The sequence below is a fragment of the Anguilla anguilla genome, chromosome 4 (assembly GCF_013347855.1).
Source record: "Anguilla anguilla isolate fAngAng1 chromosome 4, fAngAng1.pri, whole genome shotgun sequence".
Lineage (NCBI taxonomy): Eukaryota > Metazoa > Chordata > Actinopteri > Anguilliformes > Anguillidae > Anguilla > Anguilla anguilla.
In genome coordinates, this window is record NC_049204.1 from 61,939,684 (window position 1) to 61,955,264 (window position 15,581).

At 45.5% G+C, this 15,581-nt stretch overlaps 1 protein-coding gene across 2 annotated transcripts in view; it reads right to left on the minus strand.

The window, feature by feature from the left end:
• The window catches only part of LOC118224689 (cadherin-12-like), a 139,464-nt gene that overhangs the window by 75,585 nt on the left and 48,298 nt on the right, over positions 1–15,581 (minus strand). The window contains exon 2 of one of the 2 annotated variants that reach the window (XM_035412307.1): positions 12,477–12,526. The exons of the other annotated variant lie outside the window; for it this stretch is intronic. The gene's annotated coding sequence lies outside the window, so the exon portion shown is untranslated. The remainder of the gene's footprint in view (positions 1–12,476; positions 12,527–15,581) is intronic. 2 annotated transcript variants of the gene reach the window in all.

The window sequence follows — 15,581 nt, forward strand, 5'->3', positions numbered from 1 at the left end:
TGCTTTAGTAAAATAAAAAAATACAAAGTCATAAATGGGTAAGTGTGAAAAACAATAAACTCCAAGTTGCTGCTGACAAGAGTGTCTGCTAAACAAATACATGCAAATAAGGATAGTGACATTATTTACTTCAGGGCCCTGAACAAGACCGAGGGTAAAGCTCATCCTTCTCCCTTAGCTGTCGGACATCGATTAGAACTGCCTTACGGCTGTAGAGCGCAGAACGCTCTTATTACAGACCCACCTTCCCCTATATAACATTTTCTCATTTAAAGTTACTTTTCTCTGCACATTGTAGAGAGAAAAAGAGATAATGCATTTTGTAGATAATGCCAAAAACCCTTCCTCCATATTCCCACACTCAGCGAGAGGCAGAGAGAGGGAGAGAGGGAGAGATTAAAGAATTTACCACCAAACTTGTGATCTTATCTTAAATCTGAAACAGGTGAAGAGAAAGATGTCATCGTGCTGAGCCAGTATTTCCCACTGAGCTGTAAAGTATCTCAGATTACCCTTCGTGTAACCTGACTTAAAAAAAAACTCTTTAGATCTAAACCCTGCTTTAAGTGGTAAACCATGATTATTCTGCACTGAATAAAAGGCATTGTGTCAAAGATGTTCTGATTCTCTTCTTTCATTTGCCAAGCTTTAAAATAGTTTCCTCCAAAATTTGCTGTCCTTTTTACCCCCGCCCACATGAGATTATGATGTAACTCAAAGGGGCATGATCCAATCTTGATCTTACATCCTGTGAGGTTGGTAAGGGATGTAGGGTGTCACTATTTAATCAGGGACCCCCTTATCTCCTAGTGGTCAGCCACAGGAAAACAGTGTGATGAATAGAAGCTATTACTTCTCCCACTGCCTACCCAATCACTTCAATTACAGACCTAGCTTTAAAAAAAAAAAAAAAAAAATTGCTAGTATCCCAAAACACAAAGTATATTTAAAACTAAAAAAAGCTTTTTGTTCAGCTGCAAGCTTAACTTGCGTCCAGCGCACTATTGCACGCAAGGGCAGTGATCCCTGTCCGATTTTTTGGACCCAGACAAAATGGCTGAGCCCCCTCAACAACGGCGATGAAGACAGACTGCTGTGTCTGTTTATGACTGCGGTCCGCACCTGCTGCGCCCGCCAAAATGAACAGTAAGAGTGAGGTCACAGCTGAAAAAAACGCTATTCCAGAGAAATGCAGGAGCACATCCTTTTTTTCTTTTCTTTTCTTTTTTTTTCTCCTGGTAGTGGATGTGTATATATCGCATTCCCACCCCGGGTTCGGAATGTACGACTGTCCGCAACCGCAGCAGTGCACCATGGGAGAACCGGGCCGTCAGCTCGGGAGAGCAGGGGCATCGGCGGTTCTCCTCTGAAACACACGCTGTCCAGCTGCTCCTTTTCACATCACAGACCACAGCGAAGCTCTTACAGGGCGGAGTCAGAGGAAGACCTTTCATTGTTTGTGTTAGTGTTAATCAGTTTAACCTACAGGGTCCAAGTTGAACTACGCGGTTGTTCCCTGCACTTGAAACGGTACTTCTCTCTAGGGTTTTCGAAACGCTTGTTCCTGGTTATGGTTATACACTTTGTTGTACGTCGTCCTGGATAAGAGCGTCTGCCAAATGCCTGTAATGTAATGTAATAATGTGTGGCTTTGATGTGCAGTCTTAGAAGCACACTTGTAGGCAAGGGGGGTGGGCTATCAGTAAAGGCAAATCTTAATGCTACAGCAGAGAATCACATTCTAAACGATTCTGTGCTTTTTCTTAGGCACTTCAAGTTTTGAGGCATTATTGATCGTCTTAAGACACATTATTTTAGAAATGACTATTCACGCCATAAATAATAAAAACCCCATTGCCATAGTGTGCCTACTGCGCTTTATTGCAAATGATTACAAATAAATTAAAGACTGAGGTAAATCAATAGGCTCTTAATTTGTGAAAATGTGGACACCAAGTCTCTAAAACTCAGCATTTAGTAGATAATAAATAATTCAAAGACAACATAAATGAAAACAAGCCAACCCTTGTGTTAATAAGTATAAGGGTAAAAAAATGAATTTGAAAACATGTGTTCAACTACCTTAATTGAGCAAGAGACCGGTTGTTAAATAAACAGCAAACAGTTCAGGGACCACTGGTGTAGGGGTGATTAGGTGGAAAGATGTGGAAAGCCAGTTATGCAGGAATTTGACCAAGTAACTGGGGTGAACAGCCCAATACCATAGTTCCACGAGACCATAAGGACATTAGATCATCAAATGAGTGTGAAATATTGATTAAAGCAAGCTACGTAAATGCGTGGGACTGTTGACATCATTATATAAGTGACAGACCACCGGTTATATAATCTGGAATTTGTTGAACATGTCCTGCCTATTCTTTTTTATTTAAAAAATTTTTTTTGCTAATATAAAGGGTTAAGCCCACAATGGGTTTCAAATCAAGTCCCTCGCTAGTCAGAGCGCACAACAAAAGACATGATTAGCCCACTGAGCTAACAATGAAGGTCTCTGGCCAAGGGAACAAACCATGTTCTTATTATTTCTCGATGGGTCACATTGTGTAGCAGACAATCTCTCGCTAGGTCTCACGCTACAGCAAGTCTTCGCCATGCTAGCGTGACTGAGCAGAGGCACGCAAACATTCTTGATCTTTTTTTCTGCTTTCCGTTTAATTGCACGGTCCCCAGTCCATTAACTTGTAAGTGTTCACCGGGGAACGTATGATACAGCACTGACACATTGCACAAAAAAAAATAAAAAAAATCTTGTCGTATTCAGCGTGGTCTGTAATAATGTTGAGCACAGCAAGCGTGTTTGTTGGAAACCGGGAGACACAAGCTAACTCGCTGACAGAGATAATATGGAGTCGGTGTGCATCAGGGCGTGCAGCGCCGTGTCTGTGCGGGGGGGGGGGGTGCAGACAATGGCGGGCGATTCCAGATGCCCAGGGTTAAAGGTGATGAGCGTCCTGACTTTTGCTTATTGTCTGTTCATTTCTCCTAATAGGAAGAGAGAAAGAGAGAGAGATGAATAGAGAGATGTAAGGAAGACAAATTCAGTAACTACGGGCAGAGATTATGATTGGTGATGCTGTCACTCAGCATTCTACTCTTTTTTTTATTTCCCTTCTCCCTCTCAATCTGTCTGTCCCCCTCTTCCCACACACCTCTTATCCGTCTCCCCTCTTCATTTCACATGCTCCCCCTCTTTCTCTCTCTCTCCTTCTTGTTTCTTTCACGCCCCTCCCTTCTGTCTGGCTCCCCATCCTTATTTCACACTCCCCCCACTCCTCCATCTCTCCATCTCTCTCTTCCTCTCCGTCTGAGAGGCAATGCGCCGCTGCATGCATAATTATGTATCTGTGAGGTGCGTGTCAGACCTGATAAATGGAAACCCGGGCAGGGAAATTGATTCATTCCATTTTGTGAAATCACACTGCAGCCGAGGCCGACCTAACAAGCCACCCGGTAAACACGAAAAAGAAAACCAACTTTTCTTCTACACACAGTCTTAGAGGGGGAAAAAAAGGGCTATTTGGTTTGCCTTGACAGGGGGATCCCTTTGTAATTCTGTTGGGAACCCTCTACGGTAGATGTGAAAAGTGCAAAAGCTCCCAGATTGAAGTGTTTTACCTGCCAATGCAGAACTTTACAGGAGCCGGATTACATTACACTACATCACTAGCGTTTAGCAGACGCCTCATCTAGAGCAATTTAAACACAACTATTTATTTATTGAGTTATTTATTTACAGACCATCCATCTATACATCCGGGCAATTTGGATTACACTGTGGAATAATTTAGGTTATGTGCCTCGGTCGAGGGTACAACAGCAAGCAGCGGAGTCAAACGTGGGAAGTTGAACGGACAACCTTCCGGTTACAAGCCCAGTCCCTTTACCCATCATATTGCACTACTGCCCAGCTGTAAGCACACATCACACAGGCTCCACACGTCCGGTAAACAAACCGTGACTGTGCAATCCTTTCATACAGCACCACGGGCTCATTTAAAAACACATCCTGGTTCGAAAGCAGTCAGTATTCATTTACTTCATTTTGTGAGTGTGTATATATATAATATATACACACTCCTGCCTAGTTCTACCCTGCTCTTCTTTAATTAATAAACAGCTGAGACAGCATTCTGGGAAGGGGAAGCCTCCACAACACTGTTGTCGCAGACACGGGGTTGCACTGTAGACGCAGTGTGGCAGTGCGTTGCCACGGTGACGTGACATCTGCAGAAGCTGCCTCAGAGGGGATTACCTCAGCTTTTCGCTCTTTCTCTCTGCCACTGCCCCTACCCTGCGCTCTCTCCCTCTCTCTTTTGCTCTCTCTCACTCTCTATCTTTTTCTCTTCCACTGCCCCTACCTTGTGCTCTCTCTCTTCCACCGCCTCTACCTCGTCCTCTCTCTCTCTATCACTCTCTCCCTCTATGTATCTATCTCCCCCTGCACCCTGTGTTGCTCTTGCTGTGTCTTTCATTCACTCTCTTGCTCTCCCTCCTCCCTCCCTTTCTCTCTCTCTCTTTCTCTGTCCCTCTCTTGCTGAGTGAGGTAATACAGAGGCAGACTGTCCCGGGACTTGGCGCACATGCATCAGACCGAAAAAAAACCGCCTCGGCCCCGTCGCCTTCAGTTAAAAGCCGACGACGCCGGAAATGATGCTGGGTTTTGCCTTCAGGCACCTCAGTGCCGTTTCATTATCGAAGGCACACATTTCCCTTTCAGAGGCCGCAGCCGACGCCGAGTGGAGTTTTCTCCCTCAGATCGTTCTCGTGGAAGGATTAAAGCTCGCCCGTTCCCGGAAAGCTGCACTCGAACCGGCCAATTATTATCTTTAAATCAAAAGAATACCTGAGCAGCCCTGACGCATCACGCCATTTGGACCAATTAAGCCGAGTAATTGATCCGGTTAAGCAATTAAAGGACTGGATTAAACTAAATCCTGAAAAAAACACAGTCGTTCTCTCCGAAGCCGTCTAGTTAAACAGCTCGAGATTAATTAGGGATGGGGGAGTGAAATAATTTAAAGCACTTAACCCAAAAGTTCCCTCAAGCACGAGAATGACCTCAGGGGTGAAAGATCGACTCAAATCAATTGGCTTTGCTCACTCAAAGCAAATCATTCCAGTTTCTACAAAAATAACTAAATAAATACATAAAATCGCAGACAGGGCAATTACCAAAAAATGGCTGCACCTCCATTTTGCTATTTAGTCTCAAGGCCACACCAGTTTATCACAAAAAAAAAAACACTGGACATGGGACAGTAACCTGCTGCAGCCGCTGTCTTTTCTGGATCTTACAATCTTAAATCCATCCTTTATCTATACCCACTTATTAAATTCAGGGTCACAAGTGTATCCCAGCATGCACTGGGTGCAAGGCAGGAACAAGTCCTGGACAGGGTACAAGTTCATCGCAGGGTGAACATGCACACGCACACTCTCTCTCTCTCACACCCAGACATACAGACACGCAGACACAACCAATTTAAAGTCTCAAATTAACCTAACCCCCTTGTCTCTGGACTGTGGAAGGAAACTAGAGTACCCCAAAGAAACCCACGCTGACACAGGGAGGATACACAAAATCTCAAAATGTTTCATATACAGTTCCGCCAAGTGAGTACCCATCATGTCCCGATTTGACGCCGTGAAATTGATATGAAATTTATTTAGATAACGGTAAGCTCTAGTGTAGGTTCCCGCCTGTGTGTGTGCGTGTGTGCATCCAAGCTGGTGCTGAACAGTCGCTTTTTAACTCCTGGGAGCTGGGGGAAACAGACAGAGCGATGCTGGGATGCTGTCCTACTCATGGATTGAAATGTGTTTTTGGCCCCCCGGGGGGGGGAAGAGGAAACACACATTACTTTTTTTTTCATACACACAATCATCCCATTTCTCTGCTGGTGGTAGGCGGTGGGGGGGGGGGGGGGGGTGGTGGGTGGGGATGAAACCATTGGAAGAGAAAAGAGAAGCTATTTCACCAGCGGTTGTAATTTCATTATCTTACATCTCATTGACATCCCATTGTCTGTAGTTAATTTTATGAGACGTGGCACACCAATGAAGCAGAGAGAGAGAGAGAGAGCAAACTAGATAGAGTGAGAGCAAGAGGATGAGAGAGATAGTTTATGTACACAATTGCTTTGGCAATACTGTGCTGATGTGTCGTCAGACCAATAAAGCATATTTGAATTGAATTACAGAGAGAGAGAGAGACAAAGAGAGAGAGAGAGCGCGAGAAAGAAAGAGAGATAGAGAGAGATCATTCGATCAAGGTTAAACTTTTCACCCCTGCTTAATTTATTTTCCCGCTCACTATCTTAAAGTCAAAACTAATCAGCGAGGTTCCCCCGGAGATCGGGACAGGCCGCCTCTGAGGGTCGAGCGAGCTACCCCGCAGGGGCACTCCTCATTTCGGCTGAGCGTAATGGGAAACGACCGGTTTGGGTAATTCCCGCAAGCCGCGGAGCAACACAGCGAAGCTCCTGCCCGGTCTCCTCATGCATATTTAACGAGATGAGTGTTCATTAGCATGTGTCAGCAACACCCCCCCCACCACCCCCCATCCCCGGTACAGAGCCTTGACCCACGCCCCACGCGTCCGCTTCAGAGAACATGACGGAGAGCGCCGACAACGGTCTCACCCGTCGCCACCCTATAATCAAACGAGCATATGGCGTTCCCGTTCCCCCCGTCCGAGATCAAAAACCGCCACCATCGCCATCGCCAGCGGAAACCTACGAGCTGTCTGTCGGTCCGTAAACATGGAGAGAGCTGGGTACGTGAAGTTCGCCCGGGGGCAAAATAAATAAATAAATAAATAAGATGAAATAAAATATGTTGGACGCGTGTGTGAGAACAGGTGTGTTCTCGCGCAGGCCAGAACACCGGAGGAGTACGCCGTTCACAAAGTGAGAAGAATGCTTGGGATTTTATGAAGCATGCATATTCAGCGGGCTACTGTTTCAGAATCGCTGGTTCACGGTCCTCAAATGAGAAACGACGGAGATTAATCGGACAGTAATGGATATCAAATACCAAAAAGCAATCACTCACATCGCGTCCTTTTACATATTCATAAGGCAGAGGTCACAGTGATATCCATTTGACCTATTTGACATTCTGATACATCATTGGTTGTCTGCACTGCTGGTCTGTCTGCATGCGTAATCTCTACACAAAAATGATCTGCAATAAGATAGCACACATAGCGTTGCAGTGTAGTGGTTAGGGAAGAGCGACTTACCCAACTTTTATGTGGCGTTCGTAGCGTTCGGATCTAGGGTGGGACACTGTTGTAGTACCCTTAAACAAAGAACTAATTAACGGAATTGTTTCGATAAAATACGTGTAATTGTAGTGGCTTTACAAGTCACTCTGGACAAAAGGACACGCTAAAATGTAATATTATTTAATTTCATTGACCGGGTTCTACAATTTTTGCCTTGAGGATCCCCCTCTTTCCAAAGTAATATTTTGGGAACAACATCATTATGTGTCCATTAACAGCCAGTCTGGCAGTTTCAAAGCCCTGAAAAGAATATGGAGCGTTTATACAGCACGACGTGCACAGGTGACATTCTAACGTAATGTGGCAAAAGGGGGCGAATCACCCCGCAGTAGACATCAACAGCGTCTAATTGAGAACAATTAAGAGCTCGTTATAGTCTGAGAGTTGCAATCATGTTTGGAGCTACAAACGAGCATACACAAGTAGGCCCCAGGACGTGAGTCTAGAAGGCCCTGAATCCAGGCTTTAATGTGCAACCTATTGAATGACAGCCCAGTCCATTACTGTGTGCCACTCAGGTTCCAGACACACCGGTGCGGTACAGTACAAACCGCAAGCATCGGTAGATAAAGTGGCTTGTTTTACGGCGTCCGGCGCATTACACAGATGGCATAAAGAGACAATGGAGGCCCGCGGCTATCGCCGCGCCAACGCTACCCTGTTATTTTATCCGTCGTATTTACGGACGTGAATTACGCTCCGTTCTCTCCGCTCCGTCAATATAGACCAATAAGCTCCCTGAGTCTGTCTCTACCTGCGGAAGGGCCACACAGAAATCATCTGCAGAAATCGGCAGCTGTCACGGTAACGAGGTTAGCTCTGAGACGGTCGTTTTCAGTCTAAAGATATACGAGACACTACATTACAAAAGGCCTGCTTCTGAACCTCTCTATCAACAATGGGAAGCAAGCAGGGCCACCCCCTAACCTTTTGGGAGCCCAATATGATATCGTATTTGGGTCTCTCTGAAACAGGTGGGAGAAGGGGGCAGAGGGTGGAATTGTGACTTCAGATTTTTGGCAAGGGAGGGCGGGCCTGGGGGGTATGGACTGGGGTACCTGCGGTTGCAGACTTGTGTGTTCCCTTTTGGGTCCCTAACAGAAACAGGGCCCCCTGGAAGCTTTCCCAAAACCCATCCCCCAACCCCTTGCATGGGCATCCTGTTAATTTTTGTGAGGAAGTACTTATTGTGGGAATTAACTTGAACCCTAGCCAGCATAAGCCAATTCTACCACTGGTAGGACAGAGCCAACTGTGACCTGCTAATGCAAAACCTGGCACATGGTATGAATAACAATAATATACACCATCACTGAAAATGTCCTTTTATGAGTGAATTTCAATATAGGGAAAAAAAAAAAAAGCAGCGTGTTTCAGTGGGATAAGCTAAGCTGTATAGCACAGTTAGTTCGACCGTCATAAGTTGTGGAACTTTTCTATTGAGAAAACAAACTCCAGGCTTACATTTTCACCTCTTCATCCATCATCCAAATTTCAACCAGATTCAATTATAGTGTTTGGGGTTGTTGCTCATATTTGACATATTTGACAAATACCTCATTCCACAGGACCCTAGACAGCGCTGGCTTGATCTGTCACCTTTTGTGGCCTTGAGTTCCATTCCGCGCTCTGTATTCCATCAAGGCTTGTAAAAATGTGCACTAGGCCCCTAGAGGCGGTGTCACATTATAAAGTGTCCCCAAGAAGAAAAACAGACAAACAGAAAAAAAAAAACAACAAATCAGATGACTGACCAGTTTTTGAAAAGTGCACACTCCTGTGGCGTCGGAAAGAATACGTCCACCTCAGCAACCCAGTGCCATCGGAGCACATAAAATGTTATTTCACAGCTGGTTTGAAGAATGCTACTGCAGCTGGAATCGTATAGTACTGGAAAAAACGGACATTTCAGGCCTGAGCAAAGCCAACAATTCACCCTCGGTCTGCCCATCATCTCGCGTAAAGACCCACATATGTTGACTCATTCTGAATTATCTTTGTGCTTAAGTGGACATTGCACACGTTTAATTGCTTCTGTGTGTCTCTCTTCTCCTGTGAAAGGGCAGATCGTCCTCATGAGACCTAATATGAAAGGTTAAACGTGTAGGTATCTGGCTAGTACTACTGGGCGACTCATTCTCATTCTGTTGAGGCGCTGTTCTACAGCAAGCAACAGGCCCCACGGTCTGACATCAAACGTGGAGGGCGCCAGTGCCGTCTTTGGCTGGGGGGTCTCTGGAGCCATCCTTAAATCAGTGAACGGATTAATAACCATCTTGCATTACATAAATAAATGTTTAATTTATTTAATAATACATGTCTACGCGCGGTAAATTGTGCGTTGTGAGTCATTGCAGGGTGCGTGCACGTCTGAGAAGAGAAGATTGGCAGGGAGGAATAGCCCGAGAGGATGGTGTAGCGTGGCGGTATTGGGGGAAAAGGAGAGGAAGAGGAAGAACGGGGCATCTGGAGAATACGAGCATAAAGCAGAGGCAGGCAGCCGGGGGGACGTGGAAGGTAATGAAGAGTGAAATGTAACAAGCTCGTCTCTGGGCTAAATAAATAACCAGGGTGTAGTTAATGAATAAATGATGGAGGGCCGTTAAGCGTGCTGACTCTGACGGAAGAAAACGATAGCACGTTAGCGTAACGCGGGCAGAGCGTCGCTGGTTGCAGGGAGTGGAGACTAAGGTGTCTACCTGGTGGAAGGAAATGATGGCACGTTAGCGTAGCACAGGCAGGGCATCGCTGGTTGCAGGGAGTGCACTCAGGTGTCTCCCTGGTGGAAGGAAACGATAGCACGTTAGCATAGCACAGGCAGAGCATCGCTGGTTGCAGGGAGTGCACTCAGGTAGCTCCCTGTGCTACTAATAGCTTCTTTGGCCAAAACATTCAGCACTTCACCTTCATTGCTGATTCACCTTCCGTGTACAGCACATGCACTTTTGTCCAATATTTTTGTGTGCTCTGGCCTTATCTTATCAATTGCTAAGTCTCGTTGTTAGCGCTGTGTTGCATCGCATTAAAGTCTCTGTGTCTAATGAGTTTAGCGAGGCAGTTACCCAGGCCTGGCAGGAAACCACTCTCCACAGAGAACTGAGTTCACAAGACAAGATGAAATACCTTTAATGTCGATGAAATCCTACAGTTTTTTTCCGAAGGTATTAAGGAGGTGTATTATGAAAGCAGGAGGCGAGCTCATTGTTCTGCAGAAATATTTCCACAATGCAGCAGAAGCCACTCGTTCCATTTTTCACCCTCAGAACAGCTCCACTTGTGTCAAGGCTAATCAAGTGTTGACAGTGCGGCAAGAGCCATGTAGGCCACGTGTTCCGATTTAATTTTTTTATTTATTTTTTATTTTTTGGCACTTAAACGCAGCGCCACAGCCTCGTTCGATAAGCGGTGCGTTTCGACGACGGCACAATTTAGCATACCGCAGCTTCCGCGCGTCCGTGCGTGAACGTCGCGGTTCTTCTGCTTAATTAAACGGAAGGCGGGAGACTTAATCAAAAAGAGGTCGCTCGTCGAGCGGACGGGCTGATATACCGCAGGACGGCGGGGGAACTGCCCGCGTCAACTGCCAGGGAACACACACCTACGGGGGGAAGGTGTGCGCGGGGGAGAACACACCTACGTCAACGGCCGTCGGCACGTATTCAGGCTCCCGTTCCCGAGCAACATTAGAGTCCGAGTCCTATTTGCGGAAGAGCGTCATTTCAGACATTGTGAGTTATTTTGTGTTATTTCCAACACAGAGGGCACGGTGCAGTGAGACGCAGGCAAGAGGTTGAATAAGGATTCTGCCTTTTACCACTTGCCTCTTTGAGAAAAAACAAGACATGCTCCTCTCGGCACCTCTTCCGAGCTTTGACTGTGCTTCTTTGCACATGGTTATGGAATAGATGCTGCGATTGTGTCAAGCGCACGCCCTAGCACAAAGCAGTCAGTCGGGACAGCCAGGGAGACTACAACGTTTGAAGGCTGCTTGCTCCATTCAGAGCTGTACAGTTCATGAAACAAAAGAACAGGAAACCCTGTCTAATGTCACGTAAGCAGCCACCATTTACATTTGAGTATTCTTATTCGGAGATGTACAAAGGTTTTCAGCGTGGAAATTTAGGCAAGAGCTGCTGCCAAGGCATCAATATCTGAACTGACATAAGCAGACACTGTGTAAATCTGCAGAATAAAATTAAATTCTATAAGCTAGCCTAATAAGAGGAAAAAGCTAGGTATGCCGTGTGTTGTCAGAGCAACCTGTACCCACTGTGGCTTAGAGTCTTTCTGTGTCTGGAATCTTACAGGAACACTGTGACATCACTCACAATCAACGAGAGAGACAATCAACGTATGATTGGGAAGACGAGAATAAAAATCGTCGTCTTGGTTGTGATTCTGGATTGTTCCATAAATGCTTGATTGTGTGCAGACCTGGTCGCTGAGAAGGAGGACGGCAGTTGAATGCTCCTCAGACCACTTCAACCACTTGTGCTCTATGGACAGAGACAGTGTCACCTTGAAGGACAGACACTATTATCTGCAGGAAAGAAATGCTTCTACGCAGAGCACAGATGAATGCTCAACGCTATTTAGTGACAATTGACATTGAGCGCATCTTAATTCACCCCCGAATAATTATAGAACCACCGTAACTCTTTCTTGTCAGAACTTTGTTCTATGCCAGTGGTTATTTGCTGTGTGTCAGTGTTTGTTACCTTGCAAGTTTAAACTGACTGTAGCGGTGGATGAGGCTGAACAAGATGAGTAATTCACCGAGGGTCGCCACGGCGAGAGCACTTGACCCCCGTGCGAGGACTGTTCCTTTCAGCACGCAAGGATTTTTTGTTAAATGGCAGCGTGCTGAACATCGCTTCATTTCAGACGACGAGCTCTTGGCACTAACGTCCGCGAGGCTACGTTATTGAAGATAAGAGTTCATTTTTGCGCCAAACGGCACCCTCTCTTCACCAGTGAGGAAGATACTGAACGACTCAACCAGGCTCGAATGGCATTCATTGATTTATTTCACAATTTAATGGAAATTTTTCTTACCAAAAAATCCAGAGGTTCGTTCAGTGGTCTAAAAGATTATCCAAGCATACCGATTTGCCTGTCCATAAAACGTAAAGAAAACATGACATTACAAGACGTTAGCACTGGTTACCTCCCTTGCTGCTAACACAGGCACGTGCTATGGGATGTCCCCAGCTGTGCCTATCAAAAGAAGATGGGAGAAGAAAATAATATAATCACTACACAAACTTTTTTACAGCAAGTGAATATTGCCTTTCAGCATGCAGTGCATTCCCCGACACTGCTGAAAATGAGATTCTCAGTGATGTACTGTTTCTCCACGATGAGATTGAGATCATGGTGTTGACAAAGAGGTATGATGTCTTGGCTCATTAATGGAGTTAAGCAGGAGTTTAATAAAGCTTTATTATTTTTCTTATGCGGCCCAGCTGGTAGTTTTAGCTGATACAATCTGCAGCAGAGCAACATCACAGAGGAAGAATAAATGTTTCTCAGTGTTTCTTTCTCAGATGAAATGGATAATTGTTGTTTATGAAGCTATTCTGTTCTGCGCCAAAGCATTTCCCAGAAGTTCAGCTCGATCGGCTTTTAAGTATTGAATCATTTCAGAACAATTGAATTAATAAAATAACTAGAATAATCTTCTTCTTTTTTTATTCTTATAATTCCCTCTGTGTAATGCCTACTGTGAAGTGCGTACAACCTGTTTGTACATGCCACTCAAAAAAAAAAAAGAAAAAGGAAAGATTAACACTGATTGATGGATAAGACAGATTTGATGCCGTATCCCACTGGGGGAAAAAAAGGTGTTTATAAGTGGTTTATTGTTTCTTTCTCAGGAGAGAAAAATGGGTGAGAGGGGAGGGGGGGGGAGAGATTTATTGAGCTTACACTCTTTATGCAAAGTCCATTTATTCAGCTGGGGTATTTACTGAAGTAATTTCAGTTAAGTGCCTTGCTCAAGGGTGCTATGGCACTGGCTCACCTGGGGTAAAAAACACCTCAGAATCGTAAAGCCTGTTCCCGAATGGCAATGCTACGTGCTACGAGCAACTTCAGGATGAAGGGAGAAAACTTACTGAGCGCCGCGTGGCACGACAAGGAACTACCGAAACGAAGGCCGATCCTTAAAAATACCTTCGCGTTATTTCATGTCAGTTTGAGACTCCGCGCGGCTGTTCTTGCAAGGTTATTTCATATCTTTTTTGCTTCGGATTCTGTTCAGACCATGCTGAGCCTAAACTGAGATCTTACTCAAGAAATTTGAAACAATATTTTTTTTTTTAAAAAGCTTGCTAGAACTACTGTGCAAACTGTCAACATTTTAAGGATGGACTTGGATTCCCAGATTTCACTTGATTGTTTAGTTGTATTTAATTAGCTGTGTTCCAGTGTGTCTCCCTCTTGTCAGCTTCTGTTGAGTCTCAAACTTAGTAGTGCATAACTGTGGCCTCCCTCATGCAGAATCCGTACGAGGTCAGCGATACCTTAATGCCAGGGGTACCACCAGGGATTTTGGGTCAAACTTTGGGCCCCACCATCCCAGAAAAAATCCTGTGTTTGAATATTTTTGAGGACCCCTGTCAGTCAGGGCCCTTAGAATCATCCTAACTCCAACCCCCACCCCCACCCCCCCACACACATAGCTCTCAGTACGTATCGCCTGTGTCTTTTCGATGAGAGGCTGAACTCCATGTGAACCTCCCCTAAAGACAGGGAAAGGCTTTGCTGTGCTGACAAAATGACCGCAGGCTCTACAGCAAAGGAAGTGGAGGAACAGTAAGAGGAGGCTGGTATCCTTCCAGGGACCGGCCTGCATTGCGTTGCGTTGCGTTGCTTGGGGGAGGAATTCTTATGATGCAAGCACTGTGAAAAGGACTGATTAGCCAGAAGCCACCGGGCGGCCCAAAACACAGAGTGAGGCATCGGTTCCTTTATTCTCTCGTACCCGGAGGCGGGCGGCGGACAGAACGGCGGATATGCAGACGCGCGAGTCGCGTCGCCCGTCTGTCGAGGCTGTCGCTAACGGCGACGGAGCGCAGCGGCGTGTTGGAACACCGTGTTCTGCTCAGAGCCGCGCGCGTAGGGCTCTGTGATCTCCCCCTGCCGAATGCCGTATTGACGCAAGGCCAGGATACAAAACGTCTTTGCCCAGATTTCACCTCTTAGCAGCGCTGCGGCCCCACAAATCCGCTCAGTGCCTGGCCCGGCGGCTCCTCAGCAATACAGTAGCCTACTGTTTCCCAAACTCCCTCCCAGGGAACCTCTGTGGATGCTGTTCTTACAGCCAGTTACTCGGTCCAGGGGAGTCCAGTCTCATCCAGAAATGGCTGGTGTGGGGTGCAGGTTTTGTGTTTTAGCCCATCCTTTTGACAGCTGATTCTACTCATCAAGGTCTTGATTGAAGACTGTGATTTGTTAATTACAGTAGTTGAATCAGGCGTGGTAATGGATGAAAACAAAAACTGGCACCCACCTCGGCCCTTCTCAGATAGGATTGGACACCCCTGACTCGGTCATTTTTGAATATTTGAAAACAGGTGTTTAAGTACGTTAAGGACATTTTCTTAATGAGCCGCCTAAACATATCTGTTGCTTAATACTGTAGGTTAGTGAACAATTATCCACTTGTTACAATTTAGGAATTGCAGTTGTGGACTTGCGGTCTCTCTGTCCCTCTCCCTCTCCCGATTCAGGAGGCATGGTCTGTGGAGAGCTTCTTTATTCGCCGCCTGCAGCATGAATTTAGATGTTCACAATTTAGGGTGCTGGAGATTGGCTTGGGCCACACGTACGCATGTGCAGTGCATCAGAGCCTGCCCGAGCAACCGGCCCAATGTTCTCTGTATTTTTTTCCTGACTAATGAACTAATAAATAAAAGATATATGTGGAAGCATTGTTACAAGATGGGCCAAAACAAAATGTTGCCGTTATGCACAGTAAAATAACTCCGTCCTTGTAAAAAAATCTAAAAAAAAAAACCAGTTGAAGAAAGTTCATTCATTTGTGTTGGAAAATAGTCTAAAAATGTTAACCGTAGTCATTTGCAGCCATTTTAATACATAACGGGTGGCTCCACTGTGGTGCTGAATGTTTGCTCCTCTGTTATTTTACTTGCAGTTCACTGAGTGGATGCAGAAATAAAATGTGTGACGTTTTTACTGCAGGGTATATATATTTTCCATTAGTAATGTTCCTTATTTGATTGCAGTCCTTCCACCCCCAAATGCATAA